Source organism: Puma concolor, chromosome D2 (genome assembly GCF_028749965.1).
Source record: "Puma concolor isolate L17-30 chromosome D2, mPumCon1.1.hap2, whole genome shotgun sequence".
NCBI classification, from domain to species: Eukaryota; Metazoa; Chordata; class Mammalia; order Carnivora; family Felidae; genus Puma; species Puma concolor.
In genome coordinates this window covers 4,473,917-4,494,255 of record NC_141677.1, presented here as the reverse complement: position 1 = coordinate 4,494,255, position 20,339 = coordinate 4,473,917, and positions in this window count along the sequence as shown.

The window sequence follows — 20,339 nt, the reverse complement described above, 5'->3', positions numbered from 1 at the left end:
ATTAGTTCTCAAATAGTAAATAAAAGCTATTTTGTTTTTTCCAGTTGTATTGAGATGTAATTGACATCCAGCACTGTATAACTTCGAGGTGCACAGCATAATTATTTGACCGATTTATACTGTGAAACGATCGCCACAATAAGCTTAGTTAATTAACATCCATCATCTCCTGTAGGTACCGAAAAGGGAGAAACAAAAGGTTTTTTTTTTCCTCTTGAGTAAAGAAAGCTGTTTTAATAAGGTGTTCTCTAGAAAGTCGGTTTTGATTTAACATCTTGATAAACAAAGGTCAGTCAGAGTTGAGTCAGGTTTCTTCTAAACTCTAATCTTATTTGTTTGAGGAGCAGTTGGCTCAGGTTGTCGGGAAGTTTTACAAGGCTCATAAAGTAACCTCGCCCTGAGCCTTTGGCGGCCGGGTATCCAAGTGCATGCAAGTCTGTAATGTTTTCACAGCAGAATCCTGCGCTTTGAGTGATGTCGCCCTTTGCTGGAGTTCTCAGCTGTGTGTCTCTTCCACTTGGTTGCAACTAATTTCACTGATCAGTAGCTTTGGCTTAGCTTTACCCTCATAAATTTAATAATTCACTTGGCAGGTGCAGAGCAGGCAGATCTCAAAAACAAAAAAACAAAAAAAAAAAAAAGTGCAGGTTCTTGGGAAAGCCGGGGAAAGGACTCCCTGATTTTTTTATTTGCTTTTAGATCTCAACATTTCATTTGGATATGGGGATGGTTCCGTAGTTCTGGGATGTTCAGACATCGGAGATTTTGTGTGTGTGTGTGTGTGTGTGTGTGTGTTTACAATTCTTTAATTTTTATTCTTCTTTCTTCTGTAAAATGACTTCAGTCTGTGGAATTCATTTAAAAGCCAAGTATATCAACAAGTTGTTAAGGGTGGCCAGTCGCTGGACCATGGTGTTGGGCTAGTGAAGTGTAGAAACAGAGCATCAAATTTATGTTTGTGTTGGACATGGCCATGGGCACATCCCACCATGCTCATATTATATGAGTCCAGAGCCAGACTGTCTGGATCCAGATCTCAGTCCTGCTACTTACGAGCGGAGTAATCTTGGGCATGATATTAACCTCTTTGTGTCTCATCTTTCATTTGCAGAAATTGATAATCCCTCTCTTTGTTTGTGAAGACTGAATAAGTTTAGACCTGTAACGTACTTGTAAAGTGTCAGGCATCTAAGAAGCTCTCAATAAATATTGAGTCTTATTATTACAATTTGTTATCCTCACTCTCAGGCGAAGTTCATTTATAATTTTTCTATATAGCCCAAATTGCTCTTTCTGTTTTTAAATACTTTTTCTTAACAAGTAAGATGTTCACATGGTAAAAACTCACCCAAAACACAAAGTATATATAATGAGAAGTCTTCTTTCCATGTCTGTCACCAGGTCCCTGTCTGACTTCTCAGAGGTAACTTGTTCTAGAGATACCTCTATATAAATGAATATATTTAAATCCATTATCTAGAATGTTTAAATACAATTTGAATACAAATTGAGTATTACTGCCCAAAAGGGAAAATTAAATTTGTCTCATTTGGATTGTGACCAATGAAAATAATAGTTATCATAATAAGAACATAAGAGCAGTCTGTGTCATGTCCGGAACTCTAAGTTCTAAACCAAAAGCACCTGATCTGTGACCTACACCAGCCTCCTGAGATGTGTATTATTGCTACCCCCCCTTGACACATGAAGAGACTGTGGCCAAGAGGCTAAATTTCTGAAGGTCACTCAACAACAGGTTGCAGAGCTGAGTTTTGAAAGCGGTGCACTTAAAACTCAAGAAAGTTTTCAGTAGAAGCTAGAAACGCTATCTTGGATTTCTTTTTTGGAAATGCTTCTTGTGCCTTCCCTTGGGTATCTCTTCCCCTCAACACGCCTTGACCTGGGAGAAAGCACCCCAACCTCGGCTTCCCGCACGGCATCTACTTCTGTTCATCCCACGCCTTGTCCATCACTCGGCTTCTGGAACATCCACCTTTACCAAGCCTACAGTTCCTGGTGTGAGTTCCCTGATTGATAAAGTGTAGCCCCACCCCTCCTTCAGGATGAGAGCATTCTGAGTTCCCAGAAGATAGGGGCCGTGTCTCCTCCGTTTCCAGTACCCAAAGCTGAAGACATTTCCTGGCACATAGTAGGCACTGAGAAAACCTTTGCTGAACGAAGGAATAGATGCTGGCAGTGTTTGTCCGTGAAGGGGACTTTGGACATCGGTTTCTTGGATCTGGGTCCACGAGGGCAACTGGAAATCCCTGATGCCAGAGAACTGTAACATGTGAAATGGGAAATTCTGGCCCATGAAACGCATGAGCAGTTCTCAGGGACGTGAAGACCTAGATGGAATTACTTGCAAGGCGTCCTGGTGCTGTGGTGCAGGTACAGATGAGAGCATCTTCTTGGAGTCTGCTGCCTTCTGACACGTCACGGGACGATCCGCAGAAGCAGACGTCTGAGCAGAAGGCACTAAACACGGGCACACTGCCTTCGCTGTGTCTCAGAGTTATTTTGTCTACCGCCCCTTAAAGATTGATCCCCCTTGGAAAACTGGCTCGGAACAGCTTCTGGGATGTGTCAGCCTAACTTCTTAATTGTTTTTGAGGAGGAAGCTTGGGTGTTTGGGCAGTGGAGGAAAGACAGATGGCTAGAGGTGGAAGGCGTTTACATGAAGTGCAGAAATAATTTACAGGTGAAAAATGACGGAACAGGAGGAGCTGTGTTCAGCTGTTGGCCCCTGTCTCTCCTCTCCGATTGCTGTCGGTTTCAGCAAAGCCCTTTCGTCCTCGGGCAAGCAAGCTCCTTGGTACTCCTGCAGTCTGTTCCTTTATGAGAACTGTCCCTCACACCGCTACCTGTAAAATTCTATCATGCTGAAGCATCGTAAGGGCAAATACAAATTATAAGAGGCTTAATATTCCCTGTTGGAAATGAGGGAGGGGAATCACTGCCCCCTCCCTTTCCCTGGAGCATTGACTTCAGGAACCTTGGCTTTGTAAGTTATTTCTACATCCCTTTAAAATGTATGCAGATATTTTTGAGAGCTAAACCTCTTGCCAGGAATGTCTCTCTCAAGGACCTGAGAACCATCTCTTCTCGAATGTATCTAACTAGGGAAGACAGTACCACTGTCTCCCGGTTTCCATGGGGCAGCAGGGACCTGACTTGGGTGAGTGCCCCACCCCCAGTTGCAAAACTACCTCCTTACATGAAGATATGAGTTTATTTTCCCTTTGGACAGAGCCAGTGAGCAAACAGATGGTCACAACAATTACCAGGTGGGGGGTTAGCTGTGTAGGGTTATCTTGCACACGTGTATGTGACGGGTTGCATTTGCCTGGCTGCGCAGAAGGGTCAGATTTCGTTCTGTCTTTGCAATCTCTTTGCAGACCAACCTGTGATGCACATCACATTCTGGTTTAATGCTTATTGAATAATAAAGTTTTCTTTCTCTTTTACCTTGTGTAGAAGTTTTCTGGGTTAGGAGGGGATTTTGTTGTAGATTTTATGTCCCCGGCATCATATACTCTCCATTCACAGACCTTGGTATTGTAACTGGAGCTACACTTTAGACATTGAAACATGAAATAGACATTTCAAGCACCAGTGAACTGAGAGGGGGAGTTTATCGAGAAGACTGGGAAGAGACAGGACAGAGGAATATCTGATGTTTTACCCAACCACAGTCTCTTGGGGGGTGGGGAGTGCCTTCTTGGGGGGAAACAACCACCCTCCAGCATTTGACTCCTGTCTGGGGGACATCCACACTCTGTAAACATTAGAAGATAGAATCTCATGCTTACTCATGGGAATTTCTCTGTTCTGCAAGTAACGACATTGCTGCCCCTTCTGAATGTAAATATTTTCATTAACTAAAGAAATACACCTTACAGATCGTATTTCTTGAAGAGCTCAACTATGTCTTTTACTGGGTCCCTTTTCAGCTTCCCCTGACAATCTTTCCTGAGTTTTAGTGGCCCTCAAAGAACAGACTGTAGTTTTCCTAGCTACTGGTGATAACATCCATTAGGTTTACGTGTCCTTGAGGGTAGAGACCATATCTTAGTCATCTTAGCCCCCAAATTTTCTGGGCATATCAGCAAGCTCATAGCACTTACTGATGAGATACTTGGATGAACAAATAAATACATGGGGACCTCCGGCATACAATATATGTAGAAACACAATGAGGAATACAATAGATGATTAAAAAAAAAAATCCTTGAGTTTTTATATAATTAATTCACCTTGAAAAAGCCCCACTTGGGGCAGACAAGTATCACACAAATTTATTATGTTCCACTCCCCCCTTTAAATCCTCTTTTCTGGAATGTGCCTTCACCTACCTGAAGTCATTGCTGGCTAGGAGTAGGGGAGACAAAGTGCTGAATTATCAGTAACATCTCTTTCTCCCCGGCTCAGGTCTGATAAAAGAGGGCCATCTTCAGTCAAGGAGGGGGCTGGTCAGCTTCTTTCTCTTACCTACTTGGAATTTTATTTGCAGGGAGCTAGGAGATGCCCTTGGACTGAGTGTACTCTGATCCGACCTAACTTAGTAAATGACAGCTCACCTGTTTGAGTAGTTCGGGTGAAAATGCTTTGGAGTCACCCTTGACACCCTGACTCCCACAACCGGCTATTTCTGTCCACCTGCAGCTGCCCCTGCCACCACCCAATGTTTGAACTGCGGACAGTAATTCCAGGGGTTACTATCGGTTCTCCCAGGGGCTGCTGCCCTGCACTGCTAGGGCTATTTTCTATTTTGCACGCAGCACTCAGAGGGACCCCTTTCGTGCACCAGGGCCCGTGACAGCGTTCTCCATCCTCACGCGGGCGGATTTCCTGAGGCTCCCAGCCCTGGACGTGGAGAGCAGGTGACCTGAGGAACGCTCAGCCCTGGGAGCCAGTGCGCAAGCGCACACCAGCTGCAGAGATCCGGAGGACGCCTTGCAGCGTGCAGCCCCTAGATGGCGCTGTGGGTCCGCGCACCCGGCAAGGACCCCGGGTTGGGACACCTGCTGGGAGGCCGCGGGGAGGGGGGAAGGGACCGAGCTCCCCGCCCCTGCCTCCCTCAACTGCTGGTTCCACCTCCTTTTTTTTTTTTTTTTAAGTTTATTTATTTTGAGAGAGAGCGAGAGCGAGGGAGGAGTATGGGGGGTAGGGGGCTGTTGGGGGGGGGGGGTGTTGGGCAGAGGATGCGAAGTTGGCTGCACGCTCTGAGCTGTCAGGACAGAGCCCGATGTAGGGCTGAAACTCACAAACCATGAGATCATGAACTGCCCTGAGATCGAGAGTAGACTTGAGCGCCCCTCGCTTCCGCCTATAAGGTACTGAATTGTACCTTGAAAGAAATGGAAAGATTTGAGGGTACTGGGCTGCAGACGGACACTGTGAACCGTGCACTGGGTAAGAACGGGGAACACCCGGGTCACAACCCGGAGGCTGCAGGGGGACCCAGGACAGCACGCGGCTCCTGTCGGGGCTCCCGTGGGTGCTGTGCGCGCAACCGAGGGCGCCTCACTCGAGGGGTGCGCGCTGCGGGAAAGGAGCCGTTTATGGGCACTGACACTGCGCACGCCGAGAGCTAAAGGACAGCCACTCAGGTTACGGAATCGAGGACCAGGGGGCGACCTGCAGGGCCCACGCCAGGACACAGCCTCCAGGATGCTTGTCCTCACAGCTCACCGCCCCTCGACGTCCCGCGTCCCCCCCCCCCCATACTATGCCCCACGACGTCTCGCCCCTGCGACGCCATGCCCTAGGACGCCAGGCCCCCGCGCCTCCGCGCCCAAACGGCCCACGACGCCCGCCCCCATGACGCCACGCCCCACGACGTCCTCCCCCACGTCCCCACTTCGCCCGCCCCACGCCCCCACGTCCCACGACGCCCACCCCCACACCACTATGCCCCCACGTCCCACGACGCCACGCCCCACGACGTCCTCCCCCACGCCCCACGCCGCCCGCCCCCACGCCCCCACGCCCCACGACGCCAGTCCCTACGACTCCACGCCCGGGCAGCTGTGCGGGAAGGAGGCAGAACCCTGCGGCTGCGGGTGGAGCTGGCCGGCGGGGACTCTAGGGGACCGTCAGGTGGGGCCACAGTGACCTGACAACGTCTGGGAAGGGAGTCGCCTGGGCTCTTGGTTGTGTTCTGGGAAATGGGGATGGGAACAGAGTCCCCAGGGGCGCCAGCTGCGGTTCCACCTGGTTCTTGCGGAGCCTGGAGGGGCTCCCGGTGTCCTCAGGATCTGGCCGGCCGCGTGGGTTGCGGCACCCGGAGGACAGTGAGGTGGTGAGTCCCCGTTCCAGTGTAAACATTCCAGGACTGAGCGCAGAGCCGTCCTCCGGGCTGGGCCTACCGCCTGCCGGGCCCTGCGGACCCGTCCCGGACCGCCGGACCCAGGGCCCCCCTGTCCCTGCTCCGGGGCGCCTCCCCTCAGTTCCGGACTCTAGGGGACCTGAGTGTTATGTCCTGGGCCTGCAGGGGGCGCTCTTGCTGACGGTACAAATTATGCTCCCGACCCCTCTTCTTACTCAGGTTAATTTAATGTCTGCCTTGATAGCTTTCAAAGGAGCCCCCTCCAAACCAGTGTTTCTGAAGCCCAGGAACAGACGCTCCGTCCGCCAGCTCTCAGAGAGGCCGCGGTTGAACTCCAATAGCAGGAGAGCGGCTTTGAGTCGGCCCGAGAGGACCCTGTTTCTGATGACAATGTGCAGGTATTTGGCGCTTTCATGCAAGGAGAAGGTGTTTGGTTTCAGAAATAGTTTTGTTTTCGGGATCTACAGTCTTCCAGTTCATTTTCCTTCTGCCTTTTGAGGGCTACTCAGCTCTCTGTCATAAATCACATCAATTGACTTACTGTTCTTTGATGGCGAATGTAGAGGCGTAAGTTTAATTGGTATAATCACTTTTTAGTGATCACGCCACCCTCCCCAGAGGAGACTGCATTTAGCCCTCACGGCATCCCTGGGAGGAGAACTTTCTACTGCCACTTTGCCGGGGGGGGGGGGGGGAATGGAGGCCTACAAACCAGGATGATGACCCAAGGTCACACAGCGAGGGATGAGGGGGCTGTGAGGGTGCATCCTCAGATCCAGGCAGACTCTCTATTTCTACACCAGGCACTTTCTGGGTATCGGGATGTTAATGCCTGGTTAGAGCCTCTACTTTGTGTAGCCAGAGGTGGTTTCATACCAGATTAAAATAAAAGTCAGCTTGCATTACCTTCCTGTCGAGAACATTCAGTGAGTGCTCAAGGAATGAGATCGTGTTGGCCTTATGTTTTTTGTCGTGGTAGGCTGCATGGGGCTGAGTACGTTTGCTGTGTTTCTAGAGTCTAGATTTTGGTGAATGAAGTTCATCTCATGTGACTGTTTTGATGATTGACAGTGACTTCCTAGGCACTGTTGTGCACTGATGCTCTCCCACCACGTAGCCCTTCGTGACGAACACTTGAATACATTTAAGTTGTCTACTGCTCTCCGTTCTCTGTGGACTGTTTGTACTGGGAATGAGGGAATAACTTTTCTATATATTTACTCGACCTGCCATTTCCCAGCAAGAGAAATCTGGTAGTCGTGAGCCAGATACTGGTTGAATCTTTAGATCATAGTCGCCTGTCCAGAGCTGGTGGAAATTATTGTCCCTGTCTTTCTGTCACTGGTCTAGCCGCTGCAGTCAGTCCTCTGTTCTAATGCGGATTTTGCTGGCATCTCAGTAATTCCTCCGGAGACCTTTGCTTCCTCCTGGCAGCAGACAAGTGCCAGATACTTCCTCTTGGTTTCCTTCATAATTGTGGCCCAGGTCCTTCCTCATGTGATCATCTGATTCCATGTTCTGTGTACTCTTAAAAGACAGGGGTCTCAGGCACAGCAAACTTCAGAAAGACCTCCGTATAGAAAGAGTCTCATTGACTAGGGTAAGATACACGCATCAGGCAGTTACAAGTGTACGAATTGATTTGGATCACAGCTAAAATATCAAAAGGCTCTTTATGCCAGAAAAAAAAAATATTTTCAAAGTTTAAATCAGAAGATCATAGGATAATGAGAATTTTAACCACAGGGCAGCCGATGGTTTTTTTATTTCAGCCCTGAAGTTCAGCTCTACAGGACATGTTTTTAAAAAATTTTTTTTTCCAACGTTTATTTATTTTTGGGACAGAGAGAGACAGAGCATGAACGGGGGAGGGGCAGAGAGAGAGGGAGACACAGAATCGGAAACAGGCTCCAGGCTCCGAGCCATCAGCCCAGAGCCCGAAGCGGGGCTCGAACTCCCGGACCGCGAGATCGCGACCTGGCTGAAGTCGGACGCTCAACCGACTGAGCCACCCAGGCGCCCCTCTACAGGACATGTTTAAGACAGCGAGGAAGTCTGTCCTTCTAAGCAAATTTAAGAGGAAACTAATTTGTGCCTGTGCATATTTTACCCAAATTTATGGGTTTGGAATTTAAAATATTAAACAGAGAGCAAGCTAATTGCCTAAAGAAGAGGATGCAGGTGACTACGTGTGGAGGGCGTCCTGGAGTCTGAATAATACAGCTAACTGTGGCTCATCAAGGTCAAGGGGAAGTAGGACCCTGAGAGACCAGCCCGCACAGCACAGAGCTTTCACCTCGGCTTATTTGTATTAACAGGTTAACTTGATCGTCCCTTGACATTATAGCATCTTCCTCCAGAGTTTCTGATTTTTATATAGTGACATGTCTTTACACTATATTTGATCTTAAAAGCTCCCTGAAGTCTTGACTTGAGGTCAGGGAGCACTTGAAACATTTCTCCGTTTCTCTGTGCAGCATTTGGAGTAGTTGATCAGGTCTTTCAAATCGCAAATTCGCTCTTTGGAATTGTCTAACTTACCCTTTGACTGTTTTATTACTTTTTAAATTTTATAACAGTTTCCCATTTCTAGAAGTTCCCTTGGTTCTTTTTAAAGTTTACTTGCTCTTTTTTCATAATGATCTGCCTGTCTTTTGGGTTGGTCCTTTCCTCTCCCCTCTGGTATGTTCAACCTAGTGCATGGTATCACTGCTCCTTTGGTGAGAAATCTCTCCGAGGTCCCACTGGCTGGTCAGCTGTCATTTTGGGCTAGTTTCCTCTCATGCTTTGTGTTTTTATGTGTGAGCTCATCTTTTTTTTTTTTTTTTAATTTTTTCTTTTTTTTCAACATTTATTTATTTCTGGGATAGAGAGAGACAGAGCATGAACGGGGGAGGGGCAGAGAGAGAGGGAGACACAGAATCGGAAACAGCTCCAGGCTCTGAGCCATCAGCCCAGAACCCGACGCGGGGCTCGAACTCACGGACCGCGAGATCGTGACCTGGCTGAAGTCGGACGCTTAACTGACTGCGCCACCCAGGCGCCCCGAGTGTGAGCTCATCTTCAGTGGGAGTTGTTTCCTTTCACAGTTTCTTTGGATGGCGGTTTCAATGCTGACCGGTTTTTACACGTGCTTTTCCCTTAGGTTTTCATTCCAAATGCACGGGAAGAATGTGGGCCTCACACTACAAACAGGGCAGGCTAGGGGTTCTGTGTACTTTATAATCATTGTGTTCACCTGCAGCTCAGAAGGGGCGTCAGCTTTCCAATCAAGCCTTGGGGAACGTGGGCGGAGTTTTTGGTTTTAAGTTTCTGTTCTAGCTGGGACAGTCTTCTGTATTTGGCTAGTATTTTCACAGGAAATACAGGTGTAGCTTTCGACCAAACAGGGCCTCAAAACTAGTTGAAGATTGAGTGCTAAATCCAAGTCTCACCTTCTCCTCATACTCACCGCTGTGGTCTTCAGTTCCGATTTTCTGCCACAAAGTCCCCTTTCTTGCTTTTGAGTTTGACGTGGGTTTTGAAGATCTATTTTTATTTTTTTTAAGTTTATTTATTTTGAGGGAGAGAGAGAGCAAGCAGGGAAGAGACAGACAGAGAGGGAGAAGAGAATCCCAAGCAGGCTTCTCACTGTTAGCACAGAGCCTAATGCAGGGCTCAATGTTGCGAACTGTGAGACCATGACCTGAGCCAAAATCAAGAGTCAGACACTTAACCTACTGAGCCACCCAGGCGCCCCTGAAGATTTGTTTTTAAAATTGTTGACAATATTTCTAAATGTTTGAAGCAGGGAATTAAGGGGTCTATTCACCCTGCCTTCTTCACTGGCAGCTTCTAAACTAATTCTTTTACATGATTATAATGAGCTTGTTAGCAGATGGTTTACCAGTCAGAAAACTGGAACCCAGAAAGGGAAATGGTGACTAAATCAGGTACTGAATCAGGAGGACTGTGAATGTCCCCTGAATGACGGACGATGCATCTTTGAAAGAAGTGGCAGTCACAAACCAGGCTTCACATGACGACGTGCTCACGGAATGGAACAGAATAGCATAATCTCAGTTTTCAGAGACACATACCCACGGCTGTGTGTACCTGTTCTAACACCAGTTCTTTTGTGCTTCTCTACACGGTGGGATTGAAGACCTCAGCATTCGTGAGCAGCTCCGCAGGCAATAGTCAGGGTCCTTTTCTGAGTGCTCACTCTGTGCGTCCTTGCCGGCTGAATTCCACAGGTCGCAGCTTGGACAGGCAAGCCGCTTTACGTGGCTTGAAAGACGAGGTCTGAACTGGCTGCTTGTGATATCCGGGAGCAGGTGAAAAATCTGAGAAAGTAATCCCTGAAACAAAAGTAGTGAACAAATGGTAGAAATGTAACAGACTGGGATGGGATGGTATTTTAATAAAACAAAGCTTAAGACTGCAAATCGAGAGTTACAAGGGCAGATGTTATAAGCGAACGTATGACTTGCAATCGAGATGCTTCTCTCATGGGTGGTCTTTTGTGGTGTTCTTCAAGGTACGTTTCTAAAGGATTCTTTGTTTACTTCATGGGAGATAATAGATAATAGTTCTTTGAATATAGTTGGATAGGTTGGCTAGTTGAGAAAACCGATTATTTTGCTGTGAACATTCAAAATGAAAAGACTATTGAAGTGCATGTCTTGAAATCACAATAATTTAAATGTTTTACTTTTTTTTCAAAAAGGCCGAAACTGTGTTTATATGTTTGGTTAGTTTCCTCAAGCCAGGTTTGAAGCTTTCTGTCCGTGGTCCTCGTGGATTTCGCACTCAGTCTGGCAGCAGAAGCAGCCAGGAGACAGTGAGGTGTGACAAGGCGCCTGCCTTCTGCCCTCAGAGGGGTCTTTTGTAGGTTCTTGCTATTCCAGGGTCCTGGGCGGTGCTAGGCAAGCAAGGCATTTGAAGTCAAAAATCATTTTGTCAGGCTAATAGCAATCATTCCCGCAGAAGTTTCCTCAACTGTGGCGAAGGTACGAGACGGAGGGTGTGTTTGTAAAATGAGAGAGAGAGATTTCCTCACGTGGAGAAATTGCTCAGGGAAGTTGGGTGATCACATATTATCATCTGCCACCTAGGATCTGATTAATGAGAACCCCAAGGAGTTAATTGTTAGAGAGTAACAGGGGCACCTGGGTGGCTCAGTCTGTTAAGCGTCGGACTGTTGATTTTGGCTCAGGTTGTGATGTCACCTGGGTTCAAGCCCCACATCGGGCTCTGTGCTGACAGCGGGGAACCTGCTTGGGATCCTCTTTCTCCCTCGCTCTCTGCCCCTCCCCCCCCCCCAAAAAAAGAAAGAGTAATAATATAAAATGGTATGTTCCATCAGTGAACGATTCTTCACTTAGCCTTATTCTTACACCCCTTTCTTCCTGAAAAAGTTACGCTCTGAGCTGTTTGGTGGGTATAAAGTCCAGAAACTCCTTATGGAAAAGTATTATGCGGTTATAAATATTGAAGTAATAATAAACACATTAACACAGGCATGGAGAAAATGGCTCTTCTGAAAAATAAACTGAGATCAACATTTGTTAAATGAAGTCGAAAATAAAAATATTAGAATGTATGTCAGCACATTTGCATCAATTAATTTTCAGTTTTACAAGCTGTGCATAAAGCGGTTTGTGTTTGTTTATTTTATAAAAAAACCTTCCCTGCAGTTCTGCATTTTATGAGCTGGCCCTCGGTCCTCTCGGTATGCCTCATAATGCAATTATGGAAGACATAGGAAATGTCAGAGAAGGTGAACACAATAAGATGTGCCTAATTTATATTAATTGATAGGAATTAACTGTAGGCTTTTTATTGGGTATATGTTAACCCTGTGCTTTGGGGGATAAGAATGAAATGTAAGATATAACTCTTATTCAGAGGTGCTGCAGCTTAGTCATGATTATGAAAGTCAGTGTCCGCGAACACGGAGAATCATGGAGAACGAGTTGGCTGGTGCTGCCTGGGAGTCTTGGTGGCCTCCAAAGCCGGGAGAGTCTGTTTGAGAGACTCGTGGGTTGCACCGTGTGTGGGTGTGCGTGGTGTGCCTGAGCTGGGGTCCTCGTGGGTTGCTCCGTGCATGGGTGTGTGTGGGTGTGCATGCGTGTGTGTGGGTGTGCATGGGTTCTGTCTCCCCTCCAAAGGGAAGGGAGGCCTTTCCTTTCTAGCTAAGTCTTCCTTTCTCTTCTGCCCAAGGCAAGGATGTAGTGCTTTAGAGAAGCTTGGGAAGTCAGAGCCAAGGAGGAGGATGTTGTGGCAGGAAGTTTCTGTGCACCTATGGATGCTCTAAATTTATCAAATCTGAATTAGAGAGTGATGGGAAAAATTAAACATTGCTTCATTATCTTAGAGTAAATGTAAAACTCTAATCCGTAAACAAAGTGCTATGACCAGAGGATGCACAGGTCTTGCTTCAGTCAAGACTCATTGGTTTCCCACACATGGTATATTTGATCTCCATTGTTGCTTTGATACTTAAGAAGTTGTTTCTTCAAAATATCCTCTTTGCGGGGCGCCTGGGTGGCTCAGTCAGTTGAGCCTCCGACTCTTGATTTCAGCTCAGGTCATGATCCTGGGGTTGTGGAATTGAGCCCCGTGCCGGGCTCTGTGCTGATCGTGGAGCCTGCTTGGGATTCTGCCCCTCCCTCTCTGTCTCTGTCTCTGTCTCTCTCTCTCTCTCAAATAAACGTTAAAAAGTATCGTCCCTTTTTAAGCCTGCTTCATAATACCGTGTGTATTTTTTTTTTTCAACAGTACGGCAATAAGTTTTGGCCCCATTTTGAAACAAATGGTCTGAATTTATAATGGAATATTTTTTATTTATGTGGCTTTTTACAGATGACTAATTTGTCATTTGACAAAGACTCTCTGAGCTCCTACCAGGTGCCAGACGTTAAGGCATTAGGTACCTGATGGAGAACAGAGGGGGGGTGGTTAAATAAGATGCAGCCTGTTTCCATGGACCGCATGTTGTGATTAATGAGAGTGAGGAGGAGGAAATAAATGAAGAGCAAAAGAAACCAAATAAATGAGAATTTAGGTGGCGGTGTGTGGTATAGCTTACAACTGTGGTACAATGGCCTGTATTTCATCCTTTCCACGGACCTGCCAGTGACATGATGGCAAAGATGCTTAAAACGTTTAGACATTCTGCTGTCCCCGTTTTATTGGATAACGTGGTGGCACAAAACAGAGCTGACCTTCCTGTGGTACCTTTTTCTCTTTATTTCCACAACCCCACTGCTTGTTTTTCCCCATATCTTATTGGCTTCTCTTTCTCATTAGCCTTTGCTTGACTTCTGGATTTTATAGTCGACGAGGTCTTGGTCCCAGGCGACCTCATTTCCCTGTTTATCCTCCTTCTCTGAGTCGTCTTGTGAATTCCCCACGTTGTCAGGGCTGTAACTGCCATCTGTGAGCTTATGGCCCCCAGATGGATCTGTCCTTCCCCCTCTCCTCCTGGACTCCAGATCTGAGTGTGAAATGCCCACTGACATCTCTGTCTCTCACTGCTGCTCACCCATGTACAGTCCCTTCAAGAAGTTTCTGCGATCAACCCCCTAAGATGTTGACTTACATCCTTCCCGCCCACCTCGGCACAGGCTGCCTCCCCTTCGCCCCCGTTCAGCTGAAAAGGCCTTCGAACCGCTCCTCTTGTTTCTAACTTTGCCCTCTTAGTCCGTTCACTACAAATCAGCCAGACTTACCTCTTTTTTTAACTAATCATTTTCTAAGAGCAGTTCCAGGTTCACAGGAACATCGAGAGAAATCATGGAGATTGCCCGTCCGCCCACTGCCCTCACACACCTGCACAGGCTCCCCCATCACCAGCACCCCACGACGGATGGTATGTTTGTTATAATGCATGAAGCTGCACTGACACATCGTCATCACCCAGAGCCCACACTTCACCTTGGGACTCACTCTTGGTGAATATTCTGAGGGTTTGGACAAAAGACATACGTACCGTAAGCATATCACATGCAGTGGTTTCACAGCCCTAAAAATCCACATGCTAGCCTGTGGCAACCCTGATATTTTTTTTTTTTAATTTTTTTTTCAACGTTTTTTATTTATTTTTGGGCCAGAGAGAGACAGAGCATGAACGGGGGAGGGGCAGAGAGAGAGGGAGACACAGAATCGGAAACAGGCTCCAGGCTCTGAGCCATCAGCCCAGAGCCTGACGCGGGGCTCAAACTCCCGGACCGCGAGATCGTGACCTGGCTGAAGTCGGACGCTTAACCGGCTGCGCCACCCAGGCGCCCCAACCCTGATATTTTAGTAGTGGTTTCAGCTTTCCCGGAAAGTCATATGGTTGGAATCATATGGTACATAGCCGTTTCAGGCTGGCTTCTCTCACTTAGGATTAGGCATTTAAGTTTTCTCCGTGTTTTCTTGTGCCCCAAAGTTATCTTTTATTATTTATTTATGTTCTTATTTTTGGGGGAAGGCAGAGAGAGAGAGAGAGGGAGACACACACACACACACAGAAAGAGAGAGAGAGAGAGAGAGAGAGAGAGAGAGAGAGAATCCCAAGCAGCCAGCACGCTCCGTATGGAGCCCAATGCAGGGCTCGATCCCACGACCCTGGGATCATGACCTGAGCCAACATCAAGAGTCAGATGCTCAACCAACAGCCACCCAGGCTCCCATGTATTTTAAGGTTACAAATCTGGTCGTGTCTTCCCCCTCACTTAATACCGCCCTTCTTTGTCAGTACACGCAGCATAAAAGTCAAACTTGTCTGCTCTGGGCTGTCCTCACCTGTGTGTGTGGCTTGTCTGTTTCCTCCCTCCGCCCCCTCGCTGTGCTCACATAGGTCACGTTCCTGCCTTTGGAACTGCACCTGCTGCTTCTCTGCTGGGTTTGTCTGTGCTGCTGCTTCCAGGACTGTGAGAACCATCCTGACTTCTCACTTCAGGTCTCACCCTAAGTGCTGTCCCCGGGGGCCTTCTCCGATCGCACAAAGACAGCCCCTCCCACGCTTCCTGTCACAGCTCTGTCCCAACCGGAGCTTACCCACCTACCCACCCTAATAACCCCCCGCCATGGTGGCTGTTTGGTGGACAGAAAGACAGCAAACATCCAGGTGAAGATACAGACCCACAGTCCCCAATTCAAAACTTTTGGGGGTGGAAATGTTTTAGAATTTAACTTTTTTCAGAAATTATTCCAGTTGAGTATTTTAGAAGGGTGTTATGATGCCTGCACAATATATCATCTGATGTCTCCACCATTCGGAGACAGACTCTAGAGTTCCTGATGCCAACTGATGTGGACTCAGATGTGCAGAGGACTGTGCTGCCCACGTGGGAAGTTTTCACGCGGAAAATCCGCTTTCCACCGTCAGCAAAACCATCCCGAGACACCAGTGGGTGACTCACTGGAATTTGATTTTTTTTTCTTCCAGCCACAAAGAAAGAGTCTACTAGGTAGCTCCATTCACACCGAAGCACCCTCATAGATTCTGAAATCTGGATTTTTGATGTTTGACCTGCCTGCCAGATCTTGTCGAAGGACTAATTTTTTTTTTTTTTTTTTTTTTTTTTTTTTTTTTACCATTAGGACATTTTGACAATGTCATAAGGACAGACTTTCTTTCTGCTTTGAAGTCCTCCCCCCACCCCTCCAGAAATGAATCTCTGTGAGGAGCAAATTCTCCACCTGAAGGTTTTCCCATCGTGAAGGTTTTCTCAGGGTGATAAATCACAGTAACCTGCAGCTGTGTTAATAGCAAGAGGCATCCATTTACATTGGTAACCCTTTGTTGTGCGTCTCCTTCTAGATGGGTAAATTATCGATTTAAAATTGTGTTTGAAGAGGAATTATGCTTCCATACCTACTTTACTGGTAAAAAATTAATGAAACACATTGCTATAAAATAATCTAATTTTGCCTGATGTCCTTACGTGCATTTAATGAACAGAAGTAATAACTTGTAGTTTGGGGCTGGAGTCGATGAGGCATATATTTTAGAAAACATTACAACTGACTATCTGACTATAAAAATCACATTATAACATTAATGTAACATGTTTATTTCATTACCTCCTGGCATGAATGTAAAATTAATTTTGACCTCTATGCTGATACTACCGTGGAAGTCCTTAAATTTACCGTAATTGTTGTCGGATTGTGTTATAGTCACGTGCACAGATTTGCCCTTTGTATGAGTAGTGGATATGTTTGTCCAGACTGATCAGGATGATGAGTGTAATGATCTGTGAAGAACCACAGTCCACCTTTGGAAGCACACTTTATTTTGGGTCTTCCCTTCTAGGGACTGTATTTCCAACGTGGTACCTTGAAGAACAAACCTTTACGCAAGTTAGCGGAGCCTGTGACTCACAGCTGCAGTTTTAAGACTGTGCACTGTAGGGGGCGCCTGGGCGGCTCAGTCGGTTCAGCCTCTGACTCTTGGTTTCAGCTCAGGTCATATCTCGTGGTTCATGGGTTCGAGGCCCGCATCGGGCTCTGTGCTGACAGTGTGGAGCCTGCCTGGGATTCTCTCTCACCCTCTCTCTGCCCCTCCTCTGCTCTCTCTCACACACACACACTCTCTCAAAATAAATAAATAAACAACAACAAAAAAAAGATTGAGTGTTGTAGGACTCCACAGGGTAGGTAGTGTCCTACCCATTTTACCTGTCCACTTATCTCGCCACTGACTTCTCCATGTCACCCCATCATAAACGTGTAGCATATAACTCTTAGGATCAATGGTTTGCAATGATTCCAGACTACATTTTTTAAACATATCTCACTTTTTCTGTGTTACTGAACATACCCCTGTGTACTGATCATCCACATCCCGGGAGCCCCCCTGTGTTTGGTGCCAGTACATATGTGAATAAGATGCCCCCTGATTTTGCCTCTCTGCTTTCCATGTCCTATCTTGCGAAATAAGGATATGAACAAGGTGGTGCATTAGAAACTATTGGAAAATATTAAAATCCCTTCCTTATGAAAATACTCATTGATGCACTTTGTACCTGGAGATACTGTAACGTGATTGGACACAATAAATTTTATTTTCCCTTCAAGGGCAGAATCCTTTACCCGATACTAAGATGGAAGGCACTCGGGTAGAAAGGCAGGTAGTGTGCTGTGTCCCTTTGTGATAGCAGTCGTCACAAACAGTGGTTTTCAGTTGAGGGAGAATTACGGGAGACCACCAAGACATGGTGGGTGGGGTCCAGATGTCGGCAGTTGAACAAAATGAACCCAGGCGATTCTGATGTAGGCGATTCGCAGGCGTCTACTAGAGAAACACTGCCTGCACTTGTTAGTACTGGAACGAGGCAGTGATGGTGTGTTTGGTAATGTTTTCCTTTTTTCTCGTTTGCTTGCTTTCACCGCTTTGTGCTGTCATTTATTTAGTCTGGTCGTCTGACCTCTGGTTTTGTCGGAGTCCTACTTTTTTTGAAAGCGTCTTGGTCTTCCTTAGATCCTTAGTAGTTCTTCTGTTCGCCTAAATGATGTGAAGAAAGAAAATCTACTTAGTTATAATAAGCTAAATCTGCTTCAAGCAAGACGATGTTTTATGACAAGAAAATTTGAAAAGTTTTAACCACTTTTTGGGATGGAGGGTTTGGGGAGTAACCTGTCAATTATGTATTAAGTTAGAATCTCATATCCGCAGTGCACATGCAACACCAAAATTCTGAGCTAAAATAATTTCTTATTAACATTTAAGTACGATTTTTTAAAATCTAATCCTGTGTCAGTCAGAGGGAGAAACCAAAGGGGTTTAATAAGCACCTTGTCATTGAAGGTCTATGCCCCTAACAGAGCCCTTAATTAGCATGTGGAACATCTTAGGGCTGAAAAATTTCTTGCCAAGTGATTTCTTTTTTGGCCAGTTCACTCGTGTGGATGGTAGAGAGCATCAAAGAATTTATGGCTGAAACTTAATTTGTATTTGTTTCCCAAAATGTGTATGTATCTTCTGTACTCGCCGTTTCTCTGCTGACTTAATTGTATCCTGGGGGAATGGGTAAAAAAAAGGAACGGATATTTTCAGGAAGGTTACAGAAATTTCAGATTTCACCGGGGAATTGGATAACAACATAATTTACAGGTGTTTCATTAGGTTTTGGCTCATGAGCTGTGACTAACACATTGGGGATTATAAGTAATGCCTTCATGTTTTAGGGCCGTTCTGTGTCTTGTGACGGCTCACCGTGACTCTGTGGCATGAACCCCTCTTCTTTAGTGTTTGTCTCGGTTGCTGTCGGCTGGCTTTTGTGCTCCCAGCGTGATTGGGAGGGTGCCGAAGCCTGTCTGTCCTTGGCTCTTCACAAACCCTGTCCCCGAGGCCTGAAATCCAGTCGTGTCTTTAAATTATAGCACTTGCCATTAAAACCGTGGATCACTGAAGAGTTGTTCATTAGGACGGGGGACGGAAGTGGGAAATGATACGTTATTTCTCTGCGTGGTGCCAAGTTCACCACACTGTTAATGAATAATGAACAGATATTTAGGGATAGAAGGTCCGTTGTGGGTTTACCAGCTCTCACACCTGTTTACCACACATCAAACCTGTTTGATATCAGGCAAGCCGTGTGACTTGCCTTTATCAAAAATTCCTTTAGAAAAAAATGGCACAAATCGAATGAATTGACTCTAGGGTCCTCTGGGTTCTTGCATGTCAAATATTGAAGGAAGTATTGCTGCTGTTTCTAATTTTTACATTTTCTGCATCTCGATATAGCTAACTTTTTACGTGGAACCCGGGAGTGCTTATTTGGGGTTGTGATTTGATGAATTCAATCCAGAACAGCAGACTCATGAAGATAACTGCTCTGTGCAGGGCCTGAGTGTCCTCATGGGTCGGGTCAGTGTTCGGTCTTGTGGAGAAGGTGGTAGGGGGCGGCATCCGTTCTTGCAGGACCGGGGAGGGGAGGGCTGCAGGGGCCGAGTGGGTGTCAGAGACCAGCCCTGGTGCGAGGAGCAGGCAAGCTGCGGGGCTGAGCTCCGCACTCCCGGGCGCTGGTGGAACCCTCGGGGCTGAGCAGGGAGCACACGGGCCAGGCCCGCTGTCCCTCTCTGGGGCTCCAAGGAACCTGCTTGTGTCTGAAAGACCTCCTGGGGAAGGACTTCCGTATCAGTCTGGAGAGAGCCAGTCCCGAGTCCGCACCAAAAGAGAGGCCCTTAGGGTTAGGGTAACAGCACCGAGGAGCACACATTTCCTAGCACTTTTCAGTTCAGCGTGTAAGTGGGGCACATGGTGTTTTCGGTTGGGTCCCCTGTGCTCAGGTAGCAAGTTCGATGCTGGCGCTCACACCTGGGAGAGGGTGGCCGAGGCGGTGGCAGGTGGGGGGTTTGCTCTGGGTCCCTGGGGCCGTGCCACCGAGAGCCAGAGGTATGCCCACGGTGCCCTGAGGACACGGACCCGGCAGGTGACAGGGGCGGAGGCCTCTTGTCCATGGGGACTGGGTGGCCTGAGTGTGATGCGGAGTGGTTCTTCCCTTACTCGTTACATTCTTAACCGCTGGGTTTCGGGTCACCCTGTGATCGCTGGGCAGCGACTTCATGCCGGTGCAGCTGGTTCAGTAAAGAAATTAACAAGGCTGTGGGCGTGCTCCCCTCTGCCTTTGTACCCGGGCTGTTAAATCGGCCTCTGCTTTGGCTCCTGCGAGCCATCTGAAGGAAGAAGATGATTCACAGGAATGACATCACTGAGCAGTTTTGATCTTCCTTCCCCGTTTGCTTCACTTGAAGCGAGTCTGCTTGGAACACACCATTCTCTCTGGCTGGAGCTGGGGACCTGTGTGCACTGGTACTTGGAGGAGTGACTGAAGAGGCTGCTGTTGGACTCTCCACGTGGGGCACTGGAAGGGAGGTGTCCCCCTGCACTGAGGCTGTCTCCTTGTCTTCCCCGAAACATTTTCATCTGAGAACATTGGAGAACAACCTTATTTTTTATTATTGCTGGTGCCTAAAGCTGTTAATCATTAGGAGGGGGAAAAAAAGTAGGCTTTGTGAGCCTGCAGTGACC